Source organism: Dendrobates tinctorius, unplaced genomic scaffold (genome assembly GCF_039654945.1).
Source record: "Dendrobates tinctorius isolate UK_male_01 unplaced genomic scaffold, ASM3965494v1 ptg000005l, whole genome shotgun sequence".
Lineage (NCBI taxonomy): Eukaryota > Metazoa > Chordata > Amphibia > Anura > Dendrobatidae > Dendrobates > Dendrobates tinctorius.
This window is the reverse complement of record NW_027361673.1, coordinates 13,201,073-13,219,771: the sequence shown is the minus strand read 5'-3', so window position 1 is coordinate 13,219,771 and position 18,699 is coordinate 13,201,073. Positions and strand designations below refer to the sequence as shown.

The following is an 18,699-nucleotide window of genomic DNA, read 5'->3' as shown; positions in this document are numbered from 1 at the left end:
AAAGGAAAAGTAACATGGTAACAATGAGATGGATTATTTCCCATCTTTCAGCTGAGTATCGAACCACTAGAATGCACAGCAAATATGACCCCATTAGACCAAGCTGTGACGGTAGATTTGCATCAGTTTCTCAAGTGAAATGATGTGTGGAACATTATTCTTCACAGCGTATAGAAACAACATAAAATCATGTGTAAGAAACACAGATGAAATTTTAATGTGAACATCACAGCAAAGTTTAAGGTCTCCAGAAGTGCTTGGGAACATTAAAGAAGTGTAATAAGTGCATATTTGAGGCGACTTTTGCATTGCATACTTAAGTAAAATGCTGAGAGAGAGAGCAGCCACCATGACAGTGACCCGACCAACTCCAATGTAGTCAATAAGGTCTATCAGGTGCCACTGGTGCCCATCATGTGCTGGTTCCGTATCTGACATATACAGCTCTGGCAAAAATTAAGAGATCACCACATCAAAACCCTGTCATGGGCAGCCCGTTCTCCAGATCTGAACCCCATTGAAAACCTCTGGAATGCAATCAAGAGGATGATGGATAGTCACAAGCCATCAAACAAAGAAGAACTGCTTAAATTTTTGCGCCAGAAGCAGTGTGAAAGACTGGTGGCAAGCATGCCAAGACGCATGAAAGCTGTGATTGAAAATCATAGTTATTCCACAAAATATTGATTTCAGAACTCTTCCTGAGTTAAAACATTAGTATTGTTGTTTCTAAATAATTATGAATTTGTTTAATTTGCATTATTTGAGGTTTGAAAGCACTGTTTTTTTTTTTGTTTTTTTTTTTAATTTTGACCATTTTTCTTTGTCAGAAAAAAAAAATACAAAATTTATTGCTTGGAAATTCGGAGACATGTTGTCAGACGTTTGTAGACTAAAAGAACAATTTACATTTTACTCAAAAATATACATATAAAGAGAAAAATCAGACAAACTGTACATTTGAAAGTGGTTTCTTAATTTTTGACAGAGCTGTATATATAGAGCATGGAAGAAAAAAAAAAGCCTTTTTTTTTTTTTTTTTTTTTAATGCATCGCTCATCCAACTGATACCATAAGTGTGTTTTTCCCATCATTTAAGCTAGAACCATCACCTTTTATAACTTTACAGAAAATATAATTGTATTGAAAGGAATTTAGCATTGGGTCTGACTTATGTCAATACTGTGAAATATGTAAGTCTTAATGAAAAGGAGTACTGGAGAAAGATGTGCCACATTCATTAAAGAAGCACTCCTCCTATCAAAGTTTTTATCCTCTTAACATATTGCAATACTCATATTATATAACACTATGTGTGTACAATTGCTCATTTTGCCCTTCTACCCAGATAATTCTTCTCTTTTCTATTAGGTCTATGACCGCTCGCAATTCAAAACAGACTAGCTGAATCCTTTTTAGCTCTATGTAGAAACAAAAAGTAGCATTTCCCTGCATGAGTTATCATTAGATCTACAATTCTACGTAACTGACAAAAGGAAACTAGGAAGAGAGATAAAAGCAAGGGGTAGGCGCAGCTGGATCAAGAGTTGAAGAGGTGGTGGAACTGGGCTGGCCAGAGACTTTTCAGTCAGGTAGGATTGTAGCTCTAATGATGACTCATTCATACAGGGAAAAGAGACGTCCTGTTTCTACATAGAGCTTGAAAGGATTTGTCTAGTCTGGTTTTAGTCATGTGATGTCAGACGTAATTAAGAATTAATTGGGTAGCAAGGCAAAATGAGCAATTTTAAGTACAAAATGCTAAATAATATGATTATTGCAATATACTAAGAAGATTAAAACTTTGGTGGGAATGCTTCTTTAAGAGTCATGCACCTAATTCACAAATTTGGCTCATCATTTAACTACCGTGCACCACCGCCAGAAATGAACATCAGGCAGAGATGGTGTACTTTTCTATCGCAATTTACACCACTTTTGCACCTATGATGAATTTGCCCGCTGTGCTTGGTCACACCCAGTCCCAGTTCTGCCATCTTTTCCAAAAATGGCCAGAGTTGGCATAGAAACACCAATGCCACAACATTTTTTTTGCAGCTTTGAGTTGCACAGACATTTTGAGACATTTCAAATATTTTTATGCCAGAATTCTTGAGAAAACTGCCTGATGAATCGGCATCTATGTGAAAAGAGCCTAACTTTCAGCAACCTGACAAGTATTAGTACAGTGAGTAGGAAACAAAGGCTGAAGTGCTAATTAAAGTACCTTAGTCTGTTTTTCGTATCTGTACCAACATGTTATTTTTTCTTTGATCCTGCAGATAAAATTTTCCACATTTGTTGCTAAATAACAAATCCACTTCTGGTCCTGGATAGATGAAAATCTGTGTAAAATAAACACAAAAAAAACAAAACTAAGTAAAAAATATCTGAAAAAATAGCATATATCCTGGACATTAATAATATGTAATACATTATTGATATACGGTACATACTCCACGAGAAAGCTAAGGTGAAATGTACATTTGAGAACTGGGGAGTCTACATTTTTGGACAGTATATGTTAACCCCTTCACCCCCAAGGGTGGTTTGCACGTTCATGACCGGGCCAATTTTTACAATTCTGACCACTGTACCTTTATGAGGTCATAACTCTGGAACACTTCCATGGATCCCGGTGATTCTGACATTGTTTTCTCGTGACATATTGTACTTCATGTTAGTGGTAAAATTTCATTCAAATAACTTGCGTTTATTTGTGAAAAAAATGGAAATTTGGCAAAAATTTTGAAAATTTCGCAATTTTCCAACTTTGAATTTTTATGCCCTTAAATCACAGAGATACGGCACACAAAAAACTTGATAAGTAACATTTCCCACATGTTTACTTTACATCAGCACAATTTTGGAACCAAAATTTTTTTTTGTTAGGAAGTTATAAGGGTTAAAAGTTGACCAGCAATTTCTCATTTTTACAACACCATTTTATTTTTAGGACCACATCACATTTGAAGCCACTTTGAGGGGTCTATATGATAGAAAATACCCAAAAGTGACACCATTCTAAAAACTGAACTCCTTAAGGTGCTCAAAACCACATTCAAGAAGTTTATTAACCCATTAGGTGCGTCACAGGAATTTTTTTGAATATTTAAAAAGAAATGAACATCTAACTTTTTTTCACAAAAAAAATACTCCAGGTTCAATTTTTTTTATTTTACCAAGGGTAACAGGAGAAATTGGACTGCAAAAGTTATTGCAAAATTTGTCCTGAGTAGGCTGATACCTGATTTGTGGGGGGAACGACTGTTTCGGCGCATGGCAGAGCTCAGAATGGAAGGAGCGCCGTTTGACTTTTTCAATGCAAAATTGGCTGGAATTCAGATCGGACGCCATGTCACGTTTGGAGAGTCCCTGATTTACCTAAACAGTGGAAACCCCCTACAAGTGACCCCATTTTGGAAACTAGACCCCCCAAGGAACTTATCTAGATATGTGGTGAGAACTTTGAACCCACAAGGGCTTTACAGAAGTTTATAACGGACAGCGGTACAATTAAAAAATCATATTTTTTCCACAAAAATGATCTTTTCACCCCAATTTTTATTTTCCCAAGGGTAACAGGACCCTAAAAGTTATTGTGCAATTTGTCCTGAGTACGCTGATACCCCACATGTGGGGGTAAACCACTATTTGGGTGCATGGCAGAGCTCGGAAGAGAAGCAATGCCATTTGACGTTTTTGGCTGGAATTGAGATCGGACACCATGTCGCGTTTGGAAAACCCCTGATGTACCAAAACAGTGGAAACCCCCCACAAATGACACCATTTTGGAAACTAGACCCCCTAAGGAACTTATCTAGATGTGTGGTGAGAACTTTGAACCCCCATGGGCTTCACAGAAGTTTATAACATACAGCCATACAATTAAAAAATCATATTTTTTCCACAAAAATGATCTTTTCACCCCCAATTCTTATTTTTCCAAGGGTAACAGGACCCTAAAAGTTATTGTGCAATTTGTCCTGAGTACGCTGATACCCCACATGTGGGGGTAAACCACTATTTGGGCGCATGGCAGAGCTCGGAAGGGAAGCAGCGCCATTTGACGTTTTTGGCTGGAATTGAGATCGGACACCATGTCGCGTTTGGAAAACCCCTGATGTACCAAAACAGTGGAAATCCCCCACAAATGACACCATTTTGGAAACTAGACCCCTAAGGAACTTATCTAGATGTGTGGTGAGAACTTTGAACCCCCATGGGCTTCACAGAAGTTTATAATGCCCGGGCGTGAAAATAAATAATTTGTATTTTTTCCACAAACATGATCTTTTAGTCACCATTTTTTTATTTTTCCAAGGGTACCAGTAGAAATTGGACCCCAAAAGTTGTTGTCCAATTTGTCCTGAGTATGCTGATACCCCATATGTGGGAGAAAACTACTGTATGGGCACACGTCGGGGCTCGGAAGGGAAGTAGTGAAGTTTTGGAATGCAGACTTTGATGGAATGGTCTGCGGGTGTCATGTTGCCTTTGGAGAGCCCCTAATGTACCTAAACAGTGGAAACCCCCCACAAATGACACCATTTTGTAAACTAGACCCCCCAAGGAACTTATCTAGATGTGTGGTGAGCACTTTGAACCCCCCCAGTGCTTCACAGAAGTTTATAACGCCCGGGCGTGAAAATAAAAAATTTGTATTTTTTCCACAAACATGATCTTTTAGTCACCATTTTTTTATTTTCCCAAGGGTACCAGGAGAAATTGGACCCCAAAAGTTGTTGTCCAATTTGTCCTGAGTATGCTGATACCCCATATGTGGGTGAAAACTACTGTATGGGCACACGTCAGGGCTCGGAAGGGAAGTAGTGACGTTTTGGTATGCAGACTTTGATGGAATGGTCTGCGAGTGTCATGTTGCCTTTGGAGAGCCCCTAATGTACCTAAACAGTGGAAACCCCCCACAAATGACGCCATTTTGAAAACTAGACCCACTAAGGAACTTATCTAGATGTGAGGTGAGCACTTTGAACCCCCAAGGGCTTCACAGAAGTTTATAATGCCAGGGCATGAAAATAAAAAAATCGTATTTTTTCCAGAAACATGATCAATTAGTCCCCAATTTTTTCATTTTCCCAAGGGTAACAGTAGAAATTGGACCCCAAAAGTTGTTGTCCAATTTGGCCTGAGTACGCTGACACCCCATATGTGGGAGAAAACTACTGTATGGACACACGTCGGGGCTCGGAAGGGAAGCAGTGACGCTTTGGAATGCAGACTTTGATGGAATGGTCTGCGGGTGTCATGTGCGTTTGGAGAGCCCCTGATGTACCTAAACTATTGAAACTCCCCACAACTGACCCCATTTTGGACACTAGACCCCCCACGGAACTTATCTAGATGTGTGGTGAGCACTTTGAACCCCCAAGTGCTTCACAGAAGTTTATAACACTCGGACGTGAAAATAAAAAAATCATTTTTTTCCACAAAAATGATATTTTTGCCCCCAATTTTTTATTTTCCTAAGGGTAACAGGAGAAATTGGACCCCAAAAATTGTTTTGCAATTTGTCCTGAGTAGGCTGATACCCTACATGTGGAGGTAAAACACTGTTTGGGCGCATGGCAGAGCTTGGAAGGGAAGGAGCACCATTTGACTTTTTCAACTCAGAATTGGCTGGAATTGAGATCAGACGCCATGTTGCATTTGGAGAGCCCCTGATGTGCCCAAACAGTGGAAACCCCCAATTATAACTCCAACCCTAACCCCAACACACCCCTAACCCTAATCTGAGCCCTAACCCTAGCCCTAACCCTAGCCCTAACCCTAGCCCTAACCCTAGCCCTAACCCTAACCCTAGCCCTAACCCTAGCCCTAACCCTAGCCCTAACCCTAAGGCTGTGTGCACACGCTGCGGATTTTGCTGCGGTTCCACAGCGGTTTTGGCTGCTGCGGACCCCAGTACCATGATTCCCTATGGGAATCAAAAACCGCGGTGCGGAATTTTCCGCGCGGATTATCTGCGGTTTTCAATCCGCAGAAAGAATTGACTTGTCAATTCTTTCTGCGGATTCTCCTGCGGTTTGCCATCTCCTCTAATGAGGAGATGAAAAACCGCAGGACAAAACCGCAGAGCAATCAGGTTTTACAAAATCCGCGCGGATGAATCCGCACCTAATCCGCAGCGTGTGCACACAGCCTTACCCTAACGGGAAAATGGAGATAAATACTTTTTTTTTAGTTTTATTATTTTTCCCTAACTAAGGGGGTGATAACGGGGGGTTTGATTTACTATTTATGGCGGTTTTTATGTTTGGCGGCTGTCACACGCTAAAAGACGCTTTTTATTGTAAAATAGTTTTTGCATCACCACATATTGAGAGCTATAATTTTTCCGTATTTTGACACACCGAGTCATGTGAGGTCTTATTTTTTGCGGGACGAGTTGACGTTTTTATTGGTACCATTTTCGGGCACGTGACATTTTTTGATCACTTTTTATTCCTATTTTTGGGACGCAGAATGAACAAAAACCAGCGTTTCATGAATTCCTTTTGGGGGGGTGCGTTTACACCGTTCCGCGTGCGGTAAAATTGATAAAGCGGTTTTATTCTTCGGGTCAGTACGGTTACAGCGATACCTCATTTAGGTCGTTTTTTTATGTTCTTGTCGGTTTTATGCAATGAAAACTATTTTATATAAAAAATAATTATTTTTGCATCGCTTTATTCTGTGAGCTATAACTTTTTTATTTTTTCGCTGATGATGCTGTGTGGCGGCTCGTTTTTTGTGGGACAAGATGACGTTTTCAGTGGTACCATGGATATTTATATGCGTCTTTTTGATCGCGCGTTATTACACTTTTTGTTTGGCGGTATGATAATAAATCATTATTTTTTGCTTCGTTTTTTATTTTTATTTTTTAAGGGGTTCGCTAAAAGGGTTAACTAATGGGACAGTTTTATAGGGCGGGTCATTACGGACGCGGCGATACCTAATATGTGTACTTTTATTGTTTTTTTTTTTATTATTTTCAAAAAATGAATTTATTGGGGAATATTATTTTTTTTTTTACTAATTTATTTGGCGATTTTTTTAAATTTATTTTTACATTTTTTTTTAATTTTTTTTTTACTTTATTACATAGTCCCAGGTGGGACATCACTGTCCTGTGACAGATCGCTGATCTGTCACATCACAGATCACTGTGACAGATCAGCAATCTGTCACAGGCATTGAAGCAGACTTCCTCTTGCCTGCGCTTTGCAGGCACTGAGGAAGCCAGCTTCCTCAGGTCCCCGAAGGCCCCCGTCGCCATCTTGGATTCGGGGGCCTGGAGGATAGGAGCCCCCCGCAGCAGCGCTGCACATTGCGCTGCCGTGGGGGGCTCAGGGAAGCACGGAGGGAGCCCCCTCCCTGCCGATGCTTCCCTTTAACTCCCGGTACACCGCGATCATGTTTGATCGCGGTGTGCAAGGGGTTAACGTGTCGGGGGCGGTCCGTGACCGCCCCTGACACATAGTGCCGGGTGTCAGCTGTGATAATCAGCTGACACCCGGCCGCGATCAGCGGCGCTCACCACGTGGGCGCCGCTGATCGCGGTAGACGTACTATCCCGTCCACGGTCATACGGGACCGGGTACCGTGGACGGGATAGTACGTCGGATGTCAGGAAGGGGTTAATATACAGCTCTGGCAAAAAATTAAGAACCCACTGCACAGTTTTTTAAAAATCAGCTTCTCTACATGTCTGACAGCCATTCCACTCCAGTGTAAGTTGAATTCCAACCAGAGTCCACCTCATTCTACTTAATGTGCTTCTGATTAGGTGATCACCTGAACCAAATCTTATTTAACGAAGTATAAAAAACCCTGCTGTGGTGGTCACAATCCTCTTGCGATAGGACAAGCTGGATGGTAAAACAAGTGCTAGTAATTTCCCAAAAGTAATAGGAATGAAAAAAATAACTTTTATCCATGCCAAAGGAGTTGAAAAGAAAAGTCTTGAGTGAGGAAAAGAAGGGCTCAATTCTGGCTTTACTAGCAGAGGGCTACAGTGAGCGTCATGTTGCCTCCATCCTTACAATTTCTAAGACGGCAGTCCATTACAACAAGGTCAAGCAGCAGACATTGGAGACAACAAAGCTACAGACCGGCAGAGGACGAAAACGACTCTCCGCTGATCGGGATGACCGTCATCTTATTCGAATGTCACTCAGCAACCGCAGGATGACATCAAGTCATCTACAGAAGGAATGGCAAATAGCAGCTGGGGTGAAGTGCACGGCCAGAACAGTTCGTAACAGGCTCCTAGAGGCAGGGCTCAAGTCATGTAAAGATAGATAAAAGCCTTTCATCAATGAGAAGCAAAGGAGAGCCAGGCTGAAGTTTGCCAAAGACCATAAGGATTGGACCATAGAGAACTGGAGAAAGGTAATCTTCTCTGATGAGGCTAATTTTCAGCTTTGCCCAACTCCTGGTCATCTAATATGGTTAGACGGAGACCTGGAGAGGCGTACAAGCCACAGTGTTTTGTACACACCGTGAAATTTGGTGGAGGTTCGGTGATGATCTGGGGATGCTTTAGCAAGGCTGGAATTGAGCAGGTTAATTTTTGCGAAGGATGTATGACTCAAGCCGCATACAAGGTTATCCTGGAAAAACAGTTGATTCCTTCTGCTCAGGCAATGTTCCCCAACTCTGAGGACTGGTTTTTCCAGCAGGACAATGCGCCATGCCACACAGCTAGGTCAAGCAATGTGTGGATGAAGGACCACCACAACAAATCCCTGTCATGCGCAGCCCAATCTCCAGACCTGATCCCCATTGAAAACCTCTGGAATGTAATCAAGAGGAAGATGGATAATCACAAGCCATCAAAGAACTGCTTAAATTTTTGTACCAGGAGTGGCATAAGGTCACCCAAAAGCAGTGTGAAAGACTGGTGGAAAGCATGCCAAGACGCATGAAAGCTGTGATTAAAAATCATGGTTATTCCACAAAATATTGATTTCTGAACTCTTCCTGAGTTAAAACATTAGCATTGTTGTTTCTAAATGATTATGAACTTGTTTTCTTAGCAATATTTGAGGTCTGCAAGCACTGCATTTTTTTTTTTTGCAATTTTGACCATTTCTCATTTTCTGAAAATAAATACAAAATTTAGTGATTGGAAAATCAAAGACATGTTTTCAGTAGTTTATAGAATAAAAGAGCAATTTACATTTAACTCAAAAATATACCTATAAAGAGACAAATCAGACAAACTGAAAATTTTGCAGTGGTCTCTTAATTTTTGCCAGAGCTGTATGGTGTGTTAACCCCTTCATGACCCAGCCTATTTTGACCTTAATGACCTGGCCATTTTTTGCAATTCTGTCCCTTTATGAGGTAATAACTCAGGAACGCTTCAACGGATCCTAGCGATTCAGAGATTGTTTTTTCGTGACATATTGAGCTTCATATTAGTGGTAAATTTAGGTTGATAATTTTGCGTTTATTTGTGAAAAAAACTGAAATTTGGCGAAAATTTTCACAATTTTCAAATTTTTAATTTTTATTCTGTTAAACCAGAGAGTTATGTGACACAAAATAGTTAAGGCTACTTTCACACATCAGGTTTTCTGCGTCAGGCGCGATCCGGCGTCGTGCCTGAACGCCGGATCCGGCAAATGTTTTGTAAAACCTGATGTGCCGGATCCGTTTTTCTGCCGGATCCGTCTTGTTCTTGACAGAAAAAAACGGATCTGTCTCATCCGGTTCATCCGTTTTTCTATCCGTTTTTCGACGGATTACGCCGGATCCGGTTTTTAAAATTGACCCTTGTGGCCTTCCGAACGGGATTGGCTACTGGAAAACTATATATAGCGTGTTCCTACAGCCCTTCTTTGACAGGTTGGAGAGGAGAAAGTGCAGGTTAGAGAGAAGAGCAAGTTACTGGCGAAGATGGATGTTGTGATTGGAAATATTTTGAAGAATTTGGCGGATTTTATAGCGGAGGCGAATCGTTTGAGGGTGATTGTTCTGGAGAAGGAGAGAGCGAGACAGCAGCGCATCAGGCATCGTAGACGACGTTTGTGGATCCACCCCCATCACAGCCAAGAGAATGACGCGTGGGGTCTATTCTACACTCTGCATGGACCTTCGACGAAACCCGGATAAATTTTTTGGATATGTTAGGATGAAAATGGAGAATTTTGATTACTTGGTGGAGCGCATTGCACACCTCATAAGAAAAGCGGACACCTATTGCCGCTTCTCTGTTTCACCCGCAGAGCGTCTGATGGTGACTTTAAGGTAAGCCACATTTATTGGATATGCTCGCATCAGAGCACACTTTCACTGCAATCTTGTTGGTGGTAGTTTGTATCTCCAAGTGTTATAGCTGAGTTTTGGTATGTAATGCTGTGATTTAAAACTAATTTATTGTTTTTTAATTCCCCACAGATTTCTTGCAACTGGAGAATCCCTTTCGTCACTGCATTTCCAGTACAGACTCGGGATTTCCACCATATCTGGAATAGTGAAGTACACATGCCGTGCACTGTGGGACTCCTTAGCTGAAGAGTTTTTACCAGAGCCCACAACAGAGAGGTGGATTGAAATTGCTGACAAGTTTCAACAGATATGTCAGTTTCCCAACTGCTTGGGCGCTGTGGACGGGAAACTTATCCGCATTGTAAAGCCAGCCGGATCGGGATCGGAATATTTCAATTACAAGAAATATTTTTCAATTGTCCTCATGGCCATCGCTGACGCGGAATACAAATTTATTGCTGTTGATATTGGGGCCTATGGCCGCTCCAATGACTCTCAAGTTTTCAAACTGTCTGCCATGGGGCGTAAACTGTATGGAAACACCTTCCAGTTCCCACCACCTAGACCGCTGCCGCAAACATCGGGTCCACCTATGCCATTTGTCTGTGTAGGGGATGAAGCCTTCCAGCTGTCAGAACACCTTTTGAAACCGTACTCTAGCAGAGGATTGACAAGACCAAAACGCATTTTTAATTACCGCCTCACAAGAGCAAGAAGAATGGTTGAATGTACCTTTGGTATTCTGACAGCCAAATGGCGGGTCCTATTGACTGCGATCAACCTCAAGACAGAAACTGTTGACGAGGTGATCAAAGCTTGCGTGGTACTCCACAATTTTGTTATCTGCAAGGAACCCATTTCCATTGAGGACACCTCTGAAGAAACCACCTTGCAAGATTACCATGACATTACCACTAGAAGTTCTGTGTCGGTTTCAGTAATGAGGGACAATTTTGCACTATACTTTATGTCACCTCAAGGCAGAGTACACTGGCAGGATGACAGAGTGTGAAAGATTTGTGCCCAACCAAACTTGTGTACCTTCTGTACCAACAGTATATACCTTTGCCAACCAAAGTTGGCTATCTTGTCATGGTCTCTATTTTTAGCTTTAGGCCACAGGTGTGTACCTGGTTGTGTTTTATGCAAAGTATTTCACCTTTTAACAAAAGTTGTGTACATTGTTAGGAAATCACCAACAATAAACACAACTTTTTAGGTGAAATACTTTGCTTCAAACACAACCAGGAACACAACTGTGGCAAAAAGCTAAAATTTACCCACAGTTTTTACCTTTTAAATACCCTGTATTTAACCTTTTTTTTTAAACATATTTCGCCGCAGAAAGAAATGACAGACAACCAGTGTAAACAATAATTTAACTTTTATTTAAAATATTTTTTTTTTGTAAACTGTTTTTAAAGTTAAAAAAACTTTTTTAATAAAGGTTTGAAAAAAAACTGGGCATTTTTATTACAAAACACACATTACAAATCTGTGTAGTGTGGGGTGGAAATACTGCTGGAGGGGCTGCGGGACACTTCGACACTGGGAGTGTGGAGAGAGGACTGGGATCGTGGTGGGGAAGGAACAGTTAGAGGTGATGGTGTGGAAAAAGCTACAGAATGGGTGGACATGTGGGAGGCTGAAGAGGTGGTGGGCGGTGGAGTGGAGGGTTGGGCAGGGACTGTAGGAGCAGATGATGTTGATGGAAAGTTGTATGGGGAAGGAGTTTGGTACGGGGAAGGAGTTTGGTACGGGGCAGGTTGCTGGAAGTGGGGAGATGTCTGGTACTGGGGAGGTTGCTGGTACTGAGGAGGTTGCTGGTACTGGGGAGGTTGCTGGTACTGGGGAGGTTGCTGGTACTGGGGAGGTTGCTGGTACTGGGGAGGTTGCTGGTATGTAATAGGAGGGGGAGGATGGAAAGTGGCTGGAGGGGGTGCAGATGTAATAGGAGGGGGAGGATGGAAAGTGGCTGGAGGGGGTGCAGATGTAATAGGAGGGGGAGGATGGAAAGTGGCTGGAGGGGGTGCAGGTGGAGGAACTACAGTGGTGGGAGGTGGAGGTTGGGAGGTAACCTGCTGTAGAGCACCGTGGCACGAATGCATTACATGCATCTGCTGGGTAGGAGATAGTGTTGCCATGCGCTCCACAACAGACCTGAAAAAGGTGTGGTTTGGCGAAGATCTTGCTTCTGAATGCATGGTTTGCAGAAGTGTCTTCACCTCCAGAATGCTGGAGTTGATCTGCTGAAAGCCTGCGGAGATTTGCTCTGACAAGACTTTTAGACAGTTCTGGAAAGATGCATTCAGATGCAAGAACTCTGGCGCATAAGTCTTTTCCTGACCCCTCTGCCGCTGCCGCCCAGTACCCGCAGGTGTACTAGAGGTGGCAGGGGCAGAAGGGTGGGGTAAAGGGAAAGCGATCTCCTCACCAGCAGCTTCATGTAATGTAGGCGGCCACGATGCTCCTGTGCTGGTGGATGGGACAGATGGGTTGAATGTGTGGGAAGGCTGGGAAGGTGCAGATGTACCGGGGCGGTCGAAGTGTCCCTCGGTGCCGGTCTCCTCAGGGATCGCCTCAGAAGGGTCCAATCGTGCAGGCTCCCGAGTGCTGCTCACCGTGCTGTGGAATAAAGAGAAAAAAAAACAATTAAAAAAGTGACATGGTATGGCCCTGGCTGAAAAAAAAAAGTTACATCTAAACATTTTTTGTCACATGTGGTGTGTAATATTTACCTTCTGGTGAGCATTGTCTCCCGGAGAAACGACAGGGCTCGTGCGTACTTGTACTTGCTCCTGCGTCCTCCAGATCCACTCGGGGCCCGCATCTCTTTATTGAACTTCTTCTTGAAACGATCCCTCACAGACCGCCACTGCTTCATAATTCTCTCCCCTGAAACGAGAAAGGACAAAGTGGTTAGTATACAACATCAGTGTTTCCCAAACTCCAGTCCTCATGGTCCCCAGGGATCATGTTTTCAGGATTTCCAAAGTAAATAGAAATCCTGAACACATGATCCGTGGGGACCACGAGGACTGGAGTTCGGGAAACACTGGTTTAAATCAAGCAACCGGTACTGTATATACTTACGCTCTTTAATCTGGGCCCGAGCTTCGAGGTCCTCCCAGCGGTCCACAAGGAGCGAACAGATTTCCTCCCAGAGTCGTCGGGTAACGATAAGGTCAGCGTGGCGGCGGTCAGCCATATTCCAGAGCGGCTCCCTTTCTCTGACGAGATCGATGAGGCGGTCCACATCAATCCCTCCATCCTCACCGTCAGAGTCGGAAGCACGCTGTGAAGGCTGTTAAAGAAAAAGACAAAAATAACATAATTAGCCTCCACAAAAGAAATGAAATAAAAAGTGCAAAAAAAACAAAGCAAAAATATTTATACTTACACGCTGGTGACCGCCGCGTTGCTGTCGCCGACGACCCCGGGAGGCACTGCGAGGACCTCTTGGCCAAGCACCAGATTGGGAAGACTAGAGAAGAAAACAAAAAATGTTATGTCTTTGGATGTAGGCATTTGTTTGCTGTGTGTGGTCTGCAGAACATTGTTTTCTATGTGTTGTGTGTAGTGTGATGTTGTGTTTCTGCGTTTGATGCAAAAAACTTACCAATTGTGAGCCCACTCCAAGTGTCTGTCCACCCCTTCCTTCTTCTTCTGGGAGCTCCTCTTCATCTTGTGATTCCTGTTTTGAAATAAAAGGCAATGAATAGACATATATTCCAGAGATGATGGATTTTGGAAATAAAAACTTACCGTCAAACGCTGACGATGCGAGGGAGGGCTCCCAGAAGAAGATGTGCTGTCTTCCTCATGGCCAGACTCCATGGCTGTGGGTGGTGTTCCTGCTGCTGCCATTGCTGCTGCTGCTGCATCTATTGGGCGGCTGTTGAATAAAGAGAAACAAAGGGCCAATGAATATCTTGATATTCCATAGCCCTAGTTTGGAGGAATGGGGGATTTGATAATTACCGTCTCTCATCTGCTGCTGGACTCCCCTCCCGTTGTTCAGCATGCTGCTCCATTTGGGGTGGTGCTGATGGTGCTGCTGCTGCAGATGTCTGCTGCCTTCTCCTGCTCCTGGTTCTTGGCTTGGGTGGCATGTTGGGTGTGGCTGAGGGTCACACTGTCTTGCTTTTATATATGTCTTGTGGGCAGAGCTACTGAGCATGCTCAGACCAAAAAAACCGGATCCGGCCACCGGATCCGGCTGTCGCTGGATCAGGCGCATTGCGGCGCTCATAGGCTTTCATTGTATAAAAAAGCCGGACACGCCGGATCCGGCGTGTCCGGCTTTTTCGCCGGAGACAAAAACGTTACAGTAGCCGTTTTTTCCAGACGCCGGATCGCTCATATTGCCGGATCCGGCGAAAATCGGATGAAACGCATGGCCATCCGGCTCGATCCGGCTCTACTGCAAGTCAATGGGGGGGAAACCGGACCCGGCATTGCATTTCGCCGGATCCGGTTTTTGTCAAAAGCGCCGGATCGCACCTGACGGCGAAAACCTGATGTGTGAAAGAGGCCTAATAAGTAACAATTCCCACATGTCTACTTTACATCAGCACAATTTTGGAAACAAAATTTTTTTTTCGTTAGGAAGTTATAAGGGTTAAAAGTTGACCAGCGATTTCTCATTTTTACAACAAAATTTACGAAACCATTTTTTTTAGAGTCCGCCTCACATTTGAAGTCACTTTGAGGGGTCTATATGGTAGAAAATACCCAAATGTGACACCATTCTAAAAACTGCACCCCTCAAGCTACTCAAGGCTACATTCAAGAAGATTATTAACCCTTCAGGTGCTTCACAGGAACTAAAGCAACGTGGAAGGAAAAAATGGACGTTTTAATTTTTCCAACAAAAATGTTCTTTTAGCATCAATTTTTTCATTTTTACGTGGGTAACAGGATAAAATGGATCATAAAATTTGTTGGGCAATTTCTCCTGAGTACATCGATACCTCATATGTGGTCATAAACCACTGTTTGGGTGCACAGCAGGGCTCAGAAGGGAAGGAGCGCCATTTGACTTTTTGAATGGAAAATATGCTGGAATATTTAGCGGTTGCCATGTCGCGTTTGGAGAGCCCCTGTGCGCCTAAACATTGGAGCTCCCCCACAAGTGACCCATTTTGGAAACTAGACCCTCCAAGGAACTCATCTAGATGCATAATGAGCAATTTGAATCCCCAGGTGCTTCACAAATTGATCCGTAAAAAAAAAAAGTACTTTTTTTTCACAAAAATCTTCTTTTAACCTCAGTTTTTTCATTTTCACATGGGCAACAGGATAAAATGGATCCTAAAATTTGTTGGTCAATTTCTCCTGAGTACACCGATACCTCATATACGGTCATAAACCATTGTTTGGGCGCACGGCAGGGCCTAGAAGGGAAGAAGCGCCATTTGACTTTTTGAATGGAAAATTAGCTCCAATCGTTAGCGGACACCATGTCGTGTATGGAGAGCCCCTGTGTGCTAAACATTGGAGCTCCCCCACAAGTGACCCCATTTTGGAAACTAGACCCCCTAAGGAGCTTATCTAGATGTGTGGTGAGCACTCTGAACCCCCAAGTGCTTCACAGAAGTTTATAACGCAGAACCGTAAAAATAAAAAATATTTTTTTCCCTCAAAAAATGATTTTTAGCCCACTATTTTTTATTTTCACAAGGGTAATAAGATAAATTGGACCCCAAAAGTTGTTGTACAGTTTGTCCTGAGTACGCTGGTGCCCCATAAGTGGGGGGGACCTCTGTTTGGGCACACGTTGGGGCTCGGAAGGGAAGTAGTGACGTTTTGAAATGTCAACTTGATGGAATGCTCTGCGGGCGTCATGTTACGTTTGCAGAGCCCCTGATGTACCTAAACAGTGGAAACCCCCCACAAGTGACCCCATTTTGGAAACTAGACCATCCAAGGAACTAATCTAGATGTGTGGTGAGCACGTTGAACCCCTAAGTGCTTCACAGAAATGTATAACGCAGAGCCGTGAAAATAAAAAATAATTTTTTCTCCACAAAAAATTTTTTAGCCCCCAATTTTTAATTTTCCCAAGGGTAACAGGAGAAATTAGACCCCCAAAGTTCTTGTGCAATTTTTACTGAGTACACCGATACCCCATATGTGGGGGTAAACCACTGTTTGGGCACACGTCGGGGCCCGGAATGGAGGCAGCACTGTTCGACTTTTTGAACGCAAAATTGGCTGGAATAAATGGTGGCGCCATGTCGTGTTTGGAGACCCCCTGATGTGTCTAAACAGTGGAAACCCCTCAATTCTATATCCAACCCTAAACCCAACACAACCCTAACCCTAATCCCAACCCTAATCATAACCCCAACACACCCCTAACCCTAATACAAACTCTAACCCTAATCACAAACCTAACCCTAATCCCAACCCCAACCCACCCCTAACCCTAGCTCTAACCCTAGCCCTAGCCCAATTTCTAACCCTAACCCTATTTCTAACCCTAATTGAAAAATAAAAATATTTTATTATTTGTCCCTATGGGAGGGTGATAAGGGGGACGGTGATTTACTTTTTTTTTACTTTGATCACTGTGAGAGTTTATCACAGTGATCAAAATAAAAAAAAAATGAATCTGCTGCCGGGAAATGCCGGCGGGCGCACTGCGCATGCCATTTTCCAAGATGGCGGCACCTATAGACCGGCACGGTCGGACGGCGGGACACCGGGATGGCCAGGGGGGTTAGTGAGTATCGTGGGGGGGAGCGGAGGGAAGGGGGAGGGTGGCAGATTGTGACAGCGGCGGCCGATAGCCGCAGTCAGTCGGTGGCGGCGCCCGATCGGCGCCGTCAGTCGGCTGGGGGGGGTTAACTTAGTGTCTCCAGCCATGTCCGATGCTATTTCAGCATCGGCCATGGCTGGATTGTAATATTTCAGCAATTTACATTGATAAAATATTACTATCGCTCTGATTGGCTGTTTCACTTTTAACAGCCAATCAGAGCGATCGTAGCCACGTGGGGGCGAAGCCACGCCCCTGTGGTGAAGAACCAACCCCCTGTATCTGCGGGTCGGGTGACCTTTCAGTGACCCCGGTCACCCGACCCGCAGGGGGGCTTTAAAATCATGACGCCACATAGGCGTCATGGGTCGTTTTGGCACAACTTTTCATGACGCCTATGTGGCGTCAAAGGTCGTGAATGGGGTTAAAGTTTGAAATTTTGATTTAACTATGTTATACTATATATATATATATATATATATATATATATATATATATATATATATATACACACACACACACACACATACACACACATTTGTTTAGTGGATATATATATATATATATATATATATATATATATATATATCATTTACCTGTTCATTATTATACCCTATTTATATAAATACTATGTAATAATAACAATAATAATAATAAATTTTATTTTTATAGCGCCGACATATTCCGCAGCACTTTACATTTCAGAGGGGATTTGTACAGACAATAGACATAACAGCATAACAATAATCACATAGATTATAACAAATACCAAGAGGAATGAGGGCCCTGCTCGCAAGCTTACAGTCTATGAGGAAAGAGGTAGACACGAAAGGTGAGTGGTAACGGTTGCCCATAATGTTAAGTGTGTAACAGTACAGACACAGAGGGCTAATGGGTGCATAAAGCATGTGGGAACATGATGCGGGGAACCTGGTTTTGGTAAAACTTTTGGCTGTGCCACACAGGGATAGATTAGGTTAATGTGTTGAGGCAATAGGCCAGTCTGAATAAATGCGTTTTCAGGGCACGCTTAAAAGTGTGGGGATTGGGGACTAATCGTATTGACCTGGGAAGTGCATTCCAAAGAATTGGCACAGCACGTGTAAAGTCTTGGAGACGGGAGTGGGAGGTTCTGATTACTGAGGATGCTAACCTCAGGTCATCAGCAGAACGGAGGGCGCAGGTAAGGTGGTATACTGAAACAAGGAAGGAGATGTAGGGTGGTGCTGAGCCATGGAGGGCTTTGTGGGTGAGGGTAATAAGTTAGTACTGGATTTTGGAGTGGATGGGTAGCCAGTGTAATGACTGGCACAAGGTAGAGGCATCGGTGTAACGATTGGTGAGGAATATGATCCTGGCTGCAGCATTCAAGACAGATTGGAGAGGGGAGAGTTTGGTAAGAGGGAGACCAATTAGAAGAGAGTTACAATAGTCGAGACGAGAATGAATAAGAGAAACAGTAAGAGTCTTTGCAGAGTCAAAAGTAAGAAAAGGTCGAATTCTAGAAATGTTTTTGAGGTGCAGATGACAAGAGCGAGCCAGTGATCGAATGTGGGGGGCAAAGGAAAGCTCAAGTATGACCCCAAGACAGCGGGCATGTTGCTGGGGAGTAATAGTGGAACCACACACAGAAATGGCAATGTCGGGTGTAGGTA

At 43.2% G+C, this 18,699-nt stretch overlaps 1 protein-coding gene across 7 annotated transcripts in view; it reads right to left on the bottom strand.

Annotated features, from left to right (window-relative positions):
- The window catches only part of RARB (retinoic acid receptor beta), a 965,418-nt gene that overhangs the window by 776,601 nt on the left and 170,118 nt on the right, over nt 1-18,699 (bottom strand). For all 7 annotated transcript variants that reach the window (XM_073568382.1, XM_073568363.1, XM_073568380.1 and 4 more), the window contains one exon: nt 2,228-2,345. The gene's annotated coding sequence lies outside the window, so the exon portion shown is untranslated. The remainder of the gene's footprint in view (nt 1-2,227; nt 2,346-18,699) is intronic.